Source organism: Ceratotherium simum, chromosome 11, assembly GCF_057802395.1.
Source record: "Ceratotherium simum simum isolate JZ-2026a chromosome 11, ASM5780239v1, whole genome shotgun sequence".
In the NCBI taxonomy this organism is placed as follows: domain Eukaryota; kingdom Metazoa; phylum Chordata; class Mammalia; order Perissodactyla; family Rhinocerotidae; genus Ceratotherium; species Ceratotherium simum.
This window is the reverse complement of record NC_141910.1, coordinates 72688332-72703850: the sequence shown is the minus strand read 5'-3', so window position 1 is coordinate 72703850 and position 15519 is coordinate 72688332. Positions and strand designations below refer to the sequence as shown.

The window sequence follows — 15519 nt, the reverse complement described above, 5'->3', positions numbered from 1 at the left end:
TTTATTTTGCAGATCATTTGAGTTGGTTGCCAGCTAAGCAGACTAGCAACAACAAAAAACACTGTAAGAGCATGAGATCTGCTGCTGAGGCAGTTGTACTGATTCAAGTGGCATAGGTGAGACTGTATCAAGGAGGAGCAGGCAGAGGTAAACTAGAAAACAAGAATAAGTAAGAAAGGGTAAATTATGCATCAGAAAAGAAAGCACTTTCCTTACTATCACACCTACCTTCTACGGACAAATTTAAAAATCTTCTGGAGTTCTGAATAATCTGAGAGGTTGCCATGTGTAAGTTTGGTAACAAAAGCCAAAGAAGATTGAATTTCTTTTTTTCATGGAGCAGAAAATAATTCAAAATTCCAGAGAGGCGGGGCACACAGAGAGGAGAAAGGAGGCAGCTAGGCTGATGTTTTAGGGGGAAAGGGCTGGAACAAAAACCCCTGTTCCTTGTTAAGGAATTTGAGAAATTATTTATCACTTTGTGGAATTTTGGGGAAAGTCTATATTGCTTGTGGGGAAATGATCTGGGGAGACCCTGAAGTGGCAGTGACTGAAACAGTATGCAGGGACCAGGGATGGAGAAAGTAGACTGGAAAGTAAGTGCGTGGGAAATTTTCAGGTTTCTTGGGGACAGTTTACTTAAAACCATGAAATTGTGGGTTCATATTACCATACTCTCTCCATGGGGGGGGTGTTGTGTACATTGGGGTTGCAATTATACTAATTGTAAGAAAACTAGAATTGCACATTTTATAGTAGAAAAATTTATATCCCAAATTTAGACGCTCAAATTCTTCATTTCTGAATATTTTCTGAAGGACTACTAAGCACAAGTACTGAGCATCAGTACCCTGATGGAACATATAGTTTAGAGCAGGAAACAGGCTCAGTTCATGTCTAAGCTAGGTCATGAGGGATGAGTTAGCATTGCCAACTGGATAATCAGGGTGAGGCAGGGGCTGGAGAGTGGGGGCATGAGCGCGTGTATTCCAGTATGAAAGAGCACTGTGCATTTCAGGAACAGCACTTAGTCCAGAAAAGCTGGAAAGGGTAAGAGGAGAGAAGACTGTAAAGGTAGGTACAGGCAGGATTACAAGCAATCTAGTATGTCAAACTGAGGAATTTCGACATTAACCTGTAGGTGATTAGGTGATGAAGAATTTTACATGAATGATTAGGTTTTGTTTGTTTGTTTTCTTTTTTGAATCACTGCAGTAGAGTGTGGGGAACCTATTGTTTAAGCAGAGAATAACCGTAATCTGTTCCCCAAACCTGGCCTTTCAGGAAAGCCATTACCTGATGCCTGCAGATAGTGAAGATGTTACTGAATGATGAATTTCTCTGTCCTTGTTGCTGTGATGGTGTTTTCACTCCCCTTGCTCTCCACGGACCATAGACCACGATGATGATAAACAGGAATATTAACCATGATAAACAAAAGAAGCCCATTCCTTTGAGTTGTATCTTTTTATCTCTCACCGTGTTTAGGGGATTTAGCAGGTACAGTTGCAAACCAATAGGAAAGATGGAGAATTTTTAAATGGAGAAAAGTGGAGATTGTGTTAGTCAGAATGCCCCTCTCTCTCCTTCTCACTCTCCCTTTTTACATATACACACACACATATACTTCCAAACGCATTTCACAAATGTTTTGAAAGTATTAGACACTTCAGGACACAATGCTTCAGTTTCCAAGATGCACAGCAACCATCGGAAGAGTAATATTTCTTTCCAAGATAGGATGCTGTGGAGTCAAAATATGGAACCATATTATTACTAAAGACCAAGGTGAAAATCAGGAGGGAATGTAGCAGAATGGATTGAGTACAGGTTTTTGGCATGAAATAGATGTTAAAGAATCAGTCAGAATTATCTAGATACGCAGTGCTTCTTGCGGACAATCTCCTTGTTTCTCTGAGACTCCAATGCAGAGCCTATCTGGTACATGGGAAAGACAGTGGCTGCTTCAAAGGCCAGTTCTATGTCGATATACAGAGGTGCCGGTCTGCGGTCTGGCGTATGGATAGATGCTCAGTGAATATTAACCAAAATGCAGTGGTGATCATGGTTTGATGGCTAACCATTTTCTTTAAAGGATTTCAAATACAGTAATAAATTAGATAGGAATAATAGATAATAAATTTGAGAGAGAGAGAGATTTTATAGGATTTAATTAATTTTGTAGGATTTGCACAGCACCCAAGGATGTGCTCAGCCTTTATGTCTGTTTCTACCCTTCACATCCCTGGTACCTGTTACCATTGCTCTGTAGACGCACAGAAAAGCAATTCTGCAAGGATCAGAGAAACTCAGGAGGGTAAGATTCTCAATACATTAGAAACGCCCGCATTACGCAGAAGTAGCTGTTGGCTGTTGGGGTATGGAGGGTACGGGTGATGCCTCCAGAGGATGATGCAAAACTCACAGAAATTTATATTCCATCAGCCACTAACTACCAAACAGTATTTCCTTTTTAAACAGACAGAAGTTTTGTTAACAGATTATGTAACAAAATATCAGTGAATCATGTACATATTTTTATTCTTCTTTTGCAAATTACATTTTTTTCTACAGGGATTAATTTCAAAACTCTTTGTTATAGAACATCATGCACAGTTTCATGTTCTAACATTTGTTGAGAATGTTATTTCTTTATACAAATGATAACATTTTAGTTGCTTCTCATAGTTTCGGGAGGAAATACTATTTTAGAATCTAGCATATCATGGAAGGGAGACTCACACAGCTCAGCTGGAGGATCAAAAGTTTGCTCATTCGGGTGTAATTTGAAATATTAAAAAAATTTCCAAGTTTATGAAAAACTTATACCTCCATTATATACATATGTAAGTTTATACATACATATAAATTTATATTTATATGGCCAGTCTCTGTGGGAGCAAATTTGCTTAAGATCCTTTTGTTGTAAAACATTTAATCAGTTATATTTTTTCCATCCTGTATGCCTCAGGCTAAAGTGAAATTTCAAAGGAGCTGCAAAAATTGAATGACCTTCAAAGACCTGCTGTAGGGTTCATTAGCACCGCTGGATGTTTATGTGCAAGTTGCTTAACGCTACTAGAATAAAACTGACCTGGATCCTAAATAGGATTGATGAGGGAATTTGTAAACTTGGTTTTCGCTTTTACGAAGTGATGAGCCTGGACTTGCAACAGAGAGGTCTGCGGTGCTAGTGACAGGATGCTTCAGTTCACCCAAATATCCCTGTACTTCTTTGAGCTGTGGAGCTCAGCCGAACACCTATAAAAGCAGAAATGATACAGCCAATGGATGGGTAGCCTACACATGCATAAGCCAAAAATCTCTGAAAATAATAAAGAAAGCAGAGTCGTCACTTTAAATGAAACAGGAGTTAGCTCTGTAAATATTTTTACCAGTCAGTTTTAACATATGCAGAGATTTATCTCTTGGTGCTCTCTGCTGCTACTCTCAGAGAGTGGCAGAACATTTTTAAAAGACTCTACTACCCACAATGCTTATGCAGAACTGTTTGTCATGAATGTTAGTACAATTCATATAGTGTATTGAAGCTGCCAATTCTCAACCTGGGAACGTGTTTCCATAACTTAATTGGAATCAATGGAAAAATCTGATTTGACATGGAATTTATCACATCACTCACAATTCTTTATACGTGTCCACACAACTTGAAAATTTGAAAAAAATAAAAAGAACTTTCTTCCAAGTATTAAGTGATAAGTCTAGAAAATTCCAATGGTGTATCCTTTAGTGAACTATGTAATTACACTGCAGCACACAAAGTCAAGGCTGATTCATGTGATGTTTGTTACAGTAACAAAAGATCCCACGTCTGTGGGTCATCCTAGGGGATGATCTTTTACATAACTTCATAATTTTCATCATCACTAATCATGTCCATTGCCCTCTTCTCTTTAAGTTTAATGTCAAATTCCTTTGAAAGTAATATGATTATCTTATATCAAGCCCTAATAAATTTGGCTTGACACACTTGATTATAAGAATAAACATTTCTTTTAATACATTTACAAACCCATGTACCAGATTTACAAAAACATACTTTAGCCACTTAATAGCTTTCAGAAAAGACATCTGATTCCACTTTTGCCCATCATTGAGGTTCTAATTACTTTGATATAATAGCTGTGGGATTTTATTTTCTACTGATCAGACAGATTCCTCACTAATATGTAGCAGAAAATAAACATTAAAATTTTGTTCTATTTGACAAGGCTATAAAGTCAGTTGGATCCAATTTATTTTCTCCAATTCTATTGTGTTGAAAATATCTTTGATGTTCCTTTAGCCATATTTACTTAGTGAACCTAAATATTTGGTGCACAATGAAACCAAACAAAGAAAAAAATGACACAGTTGACCTTAATTTATATCTTTCTATACAAAGTTGTGTACTCTTAGACTGAAATGGGCTTAGTCTCACTACCAACGTAATTGATTTATTTGTGATATCAGTTTGATTTTTTGTATGATACTGGAAAGCACATCATTTGGTTTAATATCTATATTTCAGTTGAAACAGTTTATATGTAAGTTAGTGTTATATCAATAATATATTAGAATAAATATACAAGAACTGTTTTGTATTGATTTTTATTGTATTAGAATATTACTAGACCTTTTATATATGTTTGTATATAAGAATTATATGTATTAAGAATTTATATATATAAGAATTGTGGACCTGAATTTTGAATCTTCACTTCATTATAATCAATAATCTTCAGGCAAATCAAATATTCCCTGAGTTTAATATTTTTTAATTGGGGCAAATAATAACTGATTCATAGGGCTACTTTGAAGTTGAAAAGTCACTTGTCAAAAGCATTTTGTAAGTAAACAAGGGTTATGCAAATATCATTTAGATTTACTATTGGGTGCTGCTTCATATCCTATTTATATATATAGTTTTGATACATTCCGTTAGAAAGAAGCAGTTTGTATATTATGGGATTATATGAATCTAGATTAAATATATGGCAAATTAAATAAATAATGATCTACTTCTAAAATTCACAAAAAGGATAATGGCCACATTTATATTTCAGTTATTTTAGATGGTTTTCTGGGATTGATCACTACTTATTAGATTAAATTATATCTTAGATAAATATTATGCAAAATCCAGTTGGTAATGCAAGATGTATATAGAGTCAGTTATTCGTAGGAGTGGAATAAAATTTTTATCTTAAAAATTATTGTATTTGCCAATTATTCTTCTATGTTATTAACATGAGCAAATGCTTAGGTGGTCTTCCTAACACTTACACCATAAAATATGTATACCCTAGTCTATATTTGTAGTCTGATAAAAGATATAGCCCTTGTTTATTTATAAAATGCTTTTAGAAAGTGTAAATGTCCCCAAACTCACAGTCCCACATATCAAGTTGCCTGATATACTGTTGGAATTTGATAAAAAGTACATTTTTAAATTTCTTTGCTCTCCCCCCTCTTGCAGAAAAACATTTCTCATTAATACAAATATACTTCCCGTGTAGCTTTGCAAGTGAACTACTTTTGACCTCTAATTAACGTCCTATGTTTCTGAAGCATTTATTGGTATCATGCACTCACATTGGGAGGAAAATAGCAGGGGATAGAGGACATGGTAGATTACTCTGGAAAGATATGTGCTTTTTCTGCAAAATTGTGTACGTGTGTCTATGTGTGTGTGTTGCATCTATTGACAATTGCCCATCATGACAAAGAAAAAGACAAGATTCTCAGCTAAAAGGGCAGTGATAGAGATTGTCTGTGGCCAGCTCAGATTTATTTGCTCACCTGGTGTATATTTCTCCTGTTTACCAAGCTATTTTACTCATTGTTGCAAAAATTTTGATTACCTATTTAATTGCTTTGCTGCCATTCTCTTATTTTTCACTAGAAGGGCCTCAAAAAATTTTTTTAACAATATCCACCTATAGTATGGTCATGAAATCAGAGAAAAAAACACCCCCACACATACACACCACAACCAGTCTTAAAGGGTCAATTTTGATTATTTTAAGCTGATAATGGTGATTCCTCCTTGCCAATGCTTGGTTGAAGCAAAAGTTTCTGAGAATTCTGATGCATGAGGAGATAATTCTTGGGGTCACTTCTGAGAAAATGTTTCTTCACTCTTGTAAAGAGTCATGTGAAGGGAATTTTCCTTTGGTGGATACATACGGCTGTGTGATGAGGAGATGCTTGGAGCTGTGTCAGCTATCGACAACAAGCTGTGGAGAAAGGCCAACATGCTGAAGAGGCGTCAGTGGAAAGAAGAAAAAATTCTAGATCCCTGTGTACACTGAAGTACCACTGATTTAACCAACTCGAACCCTCTTGCCTTTGAATTTCTTGTTATGAGAGAGAATAAAAGTCAATATGTTTAAGTAATTGACTTGGATTTTTGTTGCCTGCAGCTGAATTTACACTACATTATGCTGTTTTTATAGGAGTATGCCAGAAAATTTGATAAACACAATGGGGAAATTTAATTTTACTCATATGTAAATAGTAACCAATGGTGACAAGATTTTAAAAGAGTACAGAGTCTGAACTATTTGAAAGGCAATTTTGTAAAGGTAAAGTTTATATACCTGAATTAGATCAATTAAAAGAGAAATAAAGTTTCCATTGGTCACAGTCAAACCAAAGCATAGAGATCTTTTTATTTCTATGCATTATTCTGCTAATTTTGAATCACTTTCAAACTTAAAGAAAAATTACAAGTACAAATAACCGTTAAAAAATTATTTGCAGATAAATTGTGTACCTGATGCTTCATCACTCCTGGATACATTAGTGTAGTTTTTTGTACAAACAATATATTCTCCTACATAACCACGACACAACCATCAAAATAAGGAAATTCGCAAAGCCAATGAAGCTTCTCCAATTGTCACAAATGTCCTTTATAGAAAAGGATCTATTTCAGAGTCACACATTGCTGTTAGTTGCAATCTCTCTTTCATTTCCTACAACGTGAAACAGCTCCTCAGGCTTTCCTTGACTTTCGTAAACTTGGCACTTTTAACAACCTTGGGTTTGTCATTTTGTAGAATGGCCCTCGATCTGTAATTGTCTGATGATTGCTCAAGATTGCATCCAGGCCAGGCATCTTTGGCAGTAAAGCCACAGAAGTGATTCTGTGTCCTTAGAGCATCCTAAACAGCGGCACATGGCCTTTGTTTGTCCCATTGCTCATGATGCTAACTTTGATCACTCGATGAAGGGGGCATCTCGCAGGCTCCTCCATTTTCAACTTACTCTTTCATATTTTGTAATTAACAAGTATTTTGTGGGGTGGTACTTTAAACATCCCTTTCCTCAACAAGCATGTAAGTTCCTCATATATTTATTTATATCAATAGGAACTTGGGTTTCCTTGTTTTATCCATTGGGTTATAATCCATTAACAACAGTTTTTATTTTGATCCCCAAATTGTCCCAGGAATTGCCAGTGGGAGTATATCAGTATACTGATTGAGAAGAGGGCTCAGAGGAGCCTGGCTAGAGTTGGGTCAAGGAGAGAATCTTTGTCATTGGTTGTCCCACAGTTTCAACTCTGAATATTAACAGGTGCCCAACGAAATATGTTGGTGCACTAGAGTAGAGAACACCTAAGAATTCAGAATCATTCTGGAGTACCACATTTCTTTGCTCAGACTGTACCCCTCAGAGCCAGCTGGCCAGTCATGAGGCATCCATGTGAAATGACCTATTGGGGATGCTCCAAGGACTCAGCCCCTGTTGGTCGTACCCTCAGGCACAGACTCTGAACTGAGAATTGACATTGGGGGCTGTGTGCAGTACAATGGGTTCAGTTTAAGAGCTTACATATACATCCTCCAAATGGTTTGAAGTACTTTTACAGAACTGCAGCCTGCAATCATGGGCTGCAAAGTCATCATACACCTTCCTCCATTGTACTAGGATGTCTCCAGGTTTCTCTATTAGTTCTTCTATCTGCACTGGTCAGTGAGACGCTACTGTTCCATGCTTATAAAATGTGGTCTTTCACTATATTAAGAACTGAGTTACCCAATTGAGCAGATAAACAAGGTGCATCAACCAGTAAAGCACTTCTGATAAGTTGTCCAACTGAATGTGTGAGGCCTTTTTGGTGAAGCCCCACAGTTTCTCATTCTGTTCTATGCCACCAAGAATGGCAGCCTCACCTTTGGGACAGAGTCCTCTGTAGTGTCAGCTCCATGCTCTGTGAACCTCTGGTGGTCATCTAAGGCCTAGGAGTGTCCTGTCCAGTGGTGTCCACCATTGAGTGGGTCATGGATCCTCATCCAGGAGCTTCCCAACAGTTCCTTTGAGCCATTACAATGCTTTTTGAGGACATCCCTTGTCTGCGATTCCCTCTTTTTTTTTTTTATTTTAGTTACCCATGCCAACTTATTTTTTTTATTATATAGCAAGCTGTAGAGAAAAACTGAACCATTACTAACATTTATGCATTTAGAAATGTTACCAAAACAAGCAAATCATTCTACCACTCCTGGTGTTGCATTTAAGCTATTGCCCCTCTTATTCTGCTTTTAAAATGATCATTGCCTACCATCTTTCTAGGTATTAATGACTCATTTGTCTTCATTCATTCCAGAGCATCAATTATGATGATGATATTAAGAAGGTGATAGATCATTACTTAAAGTAGAATTTTAACCTAGAATCTCTTGTGTTTTCATGTAATGTCTTAGGTGATGTGCTCTCTTTGATTTCTGCACCTCCTGCAGCCCCTACAGCCCCTGGCTCAGCTCGGCAGGCTGCTCTGTGCCCCCTCCATGTTCTCAGGGGCCTCCTTCGGCAGCCCTATCACCCACTGTCCTACACGCGGCGCACCTCACTTACAGTTCTCAATACATATGTTGGTTCAATTAATTGCCAGGTCTGACAGTAGGCATTGCCAATATGCCCTTTTGTTAAATATGTTCATAATTTTAAGACTATTATTTTGAAGAGAATTCTCAAGTAGCAAAACCTAATTAAAGCAGTATGGAATATCTGTTTTCAGTCAGTTTCTGTCCATTGTTTACAGTCTGACAATTAACTGAGCTCCCCACAGATCATCCTAAGATCTGTGTCAGGCAAGATGCTGGTAACAGACCTGGGATGGCCTCTGAGAAAGCAACTTCTCTTTTTTCTGAATGGAAGCCAAGTGCCAAAAGGTAGAGTAATCCTTGGTTTGTCTAGGGAATGTAAATAGACCTTCACATAGGCCACTGAAATACGACCTTACCTGAAAAGTCCTGTGTTGTACATAGTATTTCTGCCTTATGACTTCAAGGTCAATGAACCACAGCCACAAAGTTTGCAGCTTTATGACTTGTTCAAGAGTATAATGGCTGTTCTTATTTAGGAAACAGTATGAAAGCAAACTCTTCTGCAAAGCAAAACACATGTACCTGGCACAGTGAAGACCCATAGGGAAGTTGTATGACACAATCGGAGGAACCCGAGAGACAGGACGATGAGATCTGCACCTTCAGGATGCAGGTTCTATAACATCAGGCAACCATCCCCGTGGGCTCCTATATCTCTTCCGTATGGAGATTCTTTCCTTCTTCATTCTGGAGCAGAAAACTCCCTGATCCTAAGGTGTGGAAAACATGGCTCCAATCATAAACAGCCTGCCAATGGCCCGTGGACCTCCTAACTTAGGCACTGGGCTTCAGTGCTGTTCTGCAAACATCAAGAAGAAGCTAAATATTAGAAGAATGAGTCTTTGGCAATCTGGGCTACAACCTAGATTTTTAGCAAGAAGCACTTGAATGAGTGTTCTCTTGTCTGATAGGATTTTCTCTCTTCTCCGCTCCACGTCCTTCCTCTTTGAGAAGGAACAGTCTAGAGCATCTGTACTTACCCTACTCCGGAAAGCAAATGAAATTTGCTCCTGTTTCCTCTCTAAGTTTCCCCTCTGAAAGTTACTTAAGAAAGTTCGATAGACTGCCATGTCACTCACCAGCCGTTTTCTGGTAACCATACCTATTACATGAGGAGTGAAACTTCTGTCTTTGCTACAACAAGCTTAGAGAATGCTCTTAAGGGCTCTTAGGTCTTAACCTCTGCTCTCATCTCCCATGAGCCACAGAAGCAGTCAGGATGCCATGCAACCAGAGACTCTGTGAAACTGCTCCGTTTATCTTTCTGAGGATATTTTGCTTCATATTTGGTACATTCTAGGATTTGGGCGAAGAACAGGTATTCTATTTCCACTAAGAACAGGTATCTATTGCAAGATAGAAATCCATAGATGCCAAGGAATTCAACCCCCCAGAAAAGAGTTTGCCAAGGAATTCCTTCCCCATGTCTTCCAATATATAACTGTTTGAGATTTGACATGAAAATGAAAGGTTGGAAGTTCTAAGTGTACCCATGTGCCTTGCAATAGACTTAAGACCTGAGCAATGTTTCCATTTTAAGAGGAAGGGCTGACGGATTAACATCATATGTCACCTCCTCTGTGTCAACTACCGTAAATCTTTATTATCTATTTAATGTTCACAACAATATTGTGCTGTTGTTTTTATTATTTCCATTTCACAGGTGAGGAAGATGAGTTTTATGAAAGTTAAAGTAATTTTGAAAAGATCAGACAACTTGTAACATTTGCAATCCATCATAATGCTTTCCTCGAAAACCCCCAGAAGAATTCCGTCTGAGCTAACATTCAATTCCCACTGCAACACTGACTTTCTTAATTTACAGCAATGACAATATCTTAACAAGATTGGATAGGTTTGTCATGTAACAGAAAAGACAATTCTAAGCCAGAAAGACCAGTGTTTATTGTTTATGGGCAATGGATGGTTCAATTTCCATCCTTGTCTAATTCTAGATTTTGACTTCCTTTTACAATCCCCGTCCTGCTTTTGGGACAGCTGCTCAGTCTCCTGACTTCAGCTACCCTTGGGGACTTTGGCTTGAACCACATTTTACCAGATGGCCCTTCACGCTGCCGCTGGAAGGAAATATCCTATCAGAAATAGACCCCTGCCAAGAATCTAGGTTTGGGGTAGGGATAACTTTTTTAGTGCACTTAATCCCATATTCCATAAATGACCAGTCTATCTACTCAAAAAATGTATACTTCTAACTATAATATTGTAGAAAATGTTATGTACTTCAATTTTTATTGAATAATTTGAAAGCCGAAGACTTATTCTGCTATCAGGCTTCCAAAATACAATCTGGATGTCTAAAACTCTCTATGGTGAATAGGTAATTAATAAGAGCAATAACACTGAAGCAATTAAAGAGACCACTGGCTCTTGGCATTAAAATAATAATAATAGTAATAATGATAATAATAATAATAGAGACTATGGCTGTGATACAAGCATTATGTTGCTTCAATATGAAAAAAATGTCAAGAAACAGCTTAAAACATCCACATTAGTATTTACATTCTGGGGTGAGAGGTTCATTTTCATTGTTTCATCTCTTGTGTGTGTTTTGACATAACTTCTATTTCAGTAAGTGAAACTCAATAGAACACAGGATTGTATAAATGGTTACGTCCCAAATGAATTCCTGATATAGTTGATTATATTAATTACTGTAGAATTCCATTATCAAAATAGGATTACAAGATGAAGCTGTGGAAGAAAATTTTGAATAGAGACAATTCAGTTGAATGAGTTCAATAAAGGAAAGAAAGAAGTTATAGTTTCTATTTCTATTTCTCCACATATTAATTCTGCTTATTAATACACGGTTCACCTATTTGTCCAATATCCTTTGGCAAGGAGATTACTCACGCACATAAAATGTTTTAGGTAATGAAAATTTTAGCATTTAAAAAATTTTAACAATATTTATGAATTCAATTCCAAAGTTTGTTACACCTATTTTTATGCATTTAAACATTGTTGTCATGAGTCAAAATCACCATTTTTAAACAAGAACAATTTATACGGCCACCACCAAAAATTTACCATTGTGCCAAATGTCCTCAGACTCTTCGCCTTTTATATTTTTTTCTCTATCATGCCTTTGATGTCCAGTGTTTCTTTTGTCATCTGTCAGCGTGCCCTCTTTTAGTTTGCTTCAGCCTTATCTAGGCAGTTGAATAAATTGAGTTGACTTTATGGCAGTTGGGTGGCTCAGCCAACCTTTCCCTTTATGTTGAGGGCATATGTTCCAGATGCATGGCTTTGCTGGAAGTCTGACCCACTAATCACCACCATAATTTGTAATGGTTACATTCACTCAATTCTAATTAATATCATGTAACAAAATGAATGCTAGCCAAGACCTGTAGCAGTATTTGAAAACTTGGGATCATCTTTGACTCATTCCTGTCATTTTTAAAAAATGAAATGACTCATATCCATTTCTCCTGCTGCCATAATAATTATTCGAGATTCTGCTGACTGTCTTTTCTAATGGACAGATGCCCGTCTTTCAAGGCTTTTCACGATTTAGCCCCAAACAACCATTGAGGACATACCATCCACCACTTTTCCTCACACTTTAAGCACAACAGAAAACCCCCACTTCTCTGTACACGTTGTGTGCACTCATAAATGCATTAGCTTGTGGTGTCACCTCTGCCTGTGTCCTGAGAACAAATAGATTAAAATACGTCCAAGCTTAAACTCATTATTGTTTGCTTCAAAATCCAAATGTGTTCTTCCTGGGTTCATTTCTTGCTGGATGATATATCCATCCATCAGCCTCTAAGCTTGGAAGTCCAATCACCCTCGTTTCAAAGGTCACTTATGCCCTTCTACATTCACATGATCTTGTCATTTTTCATGCTGGAATGTCCAAATGCCAATTCCTCCTATCTATTTCCTAAGTAAAGCTTTTGTTGTCCCCTTCTGTGCACAGGACAAAGTATGAAGAGTATTATAAGGCTTTCAAAACTTTACCCAGTCTCAAGTTCCTCTCTGGCCACTCTCCTCCCCCCCCCCACACAAAACAAATATCATTCCATGGTCTCGGGAATACTCCAAGTCTCTCCAGAGCACCATCTATTTCAACATACAAATCCCTATGCCATCATTCCTCCCTTCCCCAACTGGAAAACTCCATTCATCTTTCTAAACCCTGCTTAAACATCACCTACCTGCGAAGTCCTTCATGATTCCCCATGTAGCAGTCTGTGCAGACCTGTATTAAAGTTCTTATCACATTATATTATTGAAAGTGAATTCTGTTAGAGCAGAGAAGATTATTCACTTCTGTGTCTGCAACAATCATCAAGGCCCTGAGACATGAGATACTTGCTCATTCCGAGCTTGTCATGGTGTAAAACACCTCATTACTGTGACCCATAGCTTGTTTCAGAGAAAAAAAGCTTCTTCTTCCCCAAAGCTGCCCCCCAACAAAACTGTTCACTTCTTGGGAGTTAGGAGTGGCCACGTGAAGAAGTGGGAGCAGAAGCATCGAGTGCAGCTGTCCTAAGGGACCCTGCCTCATGGCCCAGCTTCTCAGTATCTAATGGATTGAGGCTTTGCTCACTCTGGGCACTCAGTTCAGATGGGCAGCATTGCTCTAGTTCCATTCATGGATTAAACCATGGGCTAAAACATTTGTTGAAAAATCAAAAGAAACTGCATCAGTTCACTTTAGGACCACATGGACCGCCTTGGTCTTCTGTGTCTGGTTTTCAAGTCAGACATTCCTTTTCTCATCTTCAGACAGGAAGGGTCCCCAGGAAAGGTATTTTCATTGTCTCCCAAACATCAGCCTTGTGCACATTTGCTGATGGAAATCCGAGCCTGATTGCTGTAGTAGCAAATCTGAGAGTGTCAGAAAGCAGGTGAGTTTCTCTGTGTGAATTCCAAACCTCGATCAGTGTGTCCTCTAGAGTAAACACAAATGGAAAACCAAGTGCATTAGCGTGCTCAGCAGACAAACATTAGTTTCTGTCCACAAGAGCTCGATACGGAAGGAGATCATTTCTCAATAACACAAATAACACAGGTTCCAGCCAGAGGTCGTAGATGCAGGGCTGATAACTTTGGGAACATTAACTTGTGGAGTGTGGGGATGACAGGCACCCATTAGAGCCTGCTGCCTGCAGGGGAAAGTGTTAGTCAGCGGCCCCTTTGGAACTCACATCAATCAGACAGTTTGTTAGGAGGATATGGGCTTCCAGTCTCAGGAACTAATTCCACCTAGAAGCTTGACAAAGCATGCATTTTATACTCACTCTTGTCTTTTAAGGTCCTTTTCTGCAAGACAACCAGTGGGCAGTTCGCTGCCCCTCCCCAAACCATTTCTCTTTCCAATGACTCCCAGTGAAGTTGCTACAGCATGGAGTCCCTTATGTCACATCACGTAACTAATTACAATGAAGCCTTACATCACATTAGATAGCCAACTACATATCCTTGTAATAATAATAATAATTATAACAATAGTGCTAGTAATAACACTGTAATAATCCAGTGACTAGTAATAACCTAGTGCCTTACAGTTTTATTTATTTCACACAAAAAATAGCATATGACTCTCAAAATAAACTAGTGAGGTTCTTATTTTTCTCTTCCTCATTTGAAAAGTAAGGAGACTAAAACTTAGAGTTTAATTTTTGAGGAGTTACCACTATCCTGTGGCAGAACGAGGTCCTGAAACTGGTTATTCTGACAGTCCATCTCCTGGTCTTTCTGCGGTCCACAAATGAACCGACGTATTGACGCAGTCGACAGTCAAATACACCACGGAAGAATACTTGTTTGAAAGAAAATGTCTGCAGAAAAGTCCATCTCAAAATGCTTTAAACACTGTGTTGAACTTGCACAGAATTCCAGGTCTGTAGTTACATTTTTAGACTTTCCAATAAACCCCTATATTTCCTGGATGTATACTCATTCTGCTGATTTCCTGGCAGCTGAAATGGTATGGCAAAAAGAATCCTGTGCTCTTTCTCAATCAGTCAATTTCTAAAGTGGCCAAGACTAAAAGAGAAGTCAGACAGACAGTCTTTCTGATATATTTAGGGTGGAAAACACACTCTTTGAGGACATTATCTGCCTAATTAACTGAATCACAGGGTCAGTCTTCTGAATTTGAGGTGCAAGAGAGAAACTGACTCTTTAATCATGGCAGAGAAACTCACTTTAATTATGTCAGTGTGTCAAGTTGAGAGAAATAAAGTCAGCTGGAACTATACATTTATCCAGGACCATCCTGGACAAAATGCCCAAGCTCCATAGGGTCCGTCTGCAGGAATCTTGTCTCCTCAGAGGTACTCTGTCTGTCCTCTCAGGGTAGCTAGGTGCCTTGGATTTTGACACCCTCAAAGTCTGTGACCTTGATCAAGGAACACGGCCATACCACGACTTACTTTTCCAATCTGTAAGACAGCGATATTAATACACGTCACACGGGATTGCTGAGAAAACTAAATGAGATAGCACGTGCTGGCATGGAGCAGTCACTCTGTATCAATACCCCCTCTCCCTCTGGCTTCTTCCTGGGGGCATTGGGAGGAACCAGGTAATAAGCTCTCTCTTCCAGGTGACACTTTTGGGTAAGTCAGGTGGCTCTTCG

The 15519-nt window shown here is 38.3% G+C and overlaps 1 pseudogene; it reads right to left on the bottom strand.

The window, feature by feature from the left end:
- Positions 1 to 7515: 7515 nt before the first annotated feature.
- LOC101393325 (cytokine receptor-like factor 3 pseudogene) lies at positions 7516 to 13113 on the bottom strand (annotated as a pseudogene).
- Positions 13114 to 15519: the final 2406 nt, after the last annotated feature.